We start from the raw sequence: 268 nt of genomic DNA, 5'->3' as shown, positions 1-268 counted from the left end.
ATGGTATTTGAGTTGACAAGAAAAATGACAAGAAAGAATTAGTCATCGGGTGACCCAGGTAAAGATAAAGGGCAGAAAAACAAATTGCCGAAAAGAAAGAAGATGCAGAGAACATAGGAGTCCAAGAACAGGAATCCCTTGTGGAGTTGACCATTCTTGGCATCTAGAAAAAATCAGCTAAGTCAAAGACCCTCAGTAGGCTCTATACACTAAGATAAAACTAGTTGAATAAACTCTACACTACCAAGTCCAAGAAAAACAAAACCAA

This window comes from Hipposideros armiger, unplaced genomic scaffold (assembly GCF_001890085.2).
Source record: "Hipposideros armiger isolate ML-2016 unplaced genomic scaffold, ASM189008v1 scaffold_379, whole genome shotgun sequence".
Lineage (NCBI taxonomy): Eukaryota > Metazoa > Chordata > Mammalia > Chiroptera > Hipposideridae > Hipposideros > Hipposideros armiger.
The sequence above is the reverse complement of the archived record's forward strand: the minus strand, read 5'-3'. Positions refer to the sequence as shown.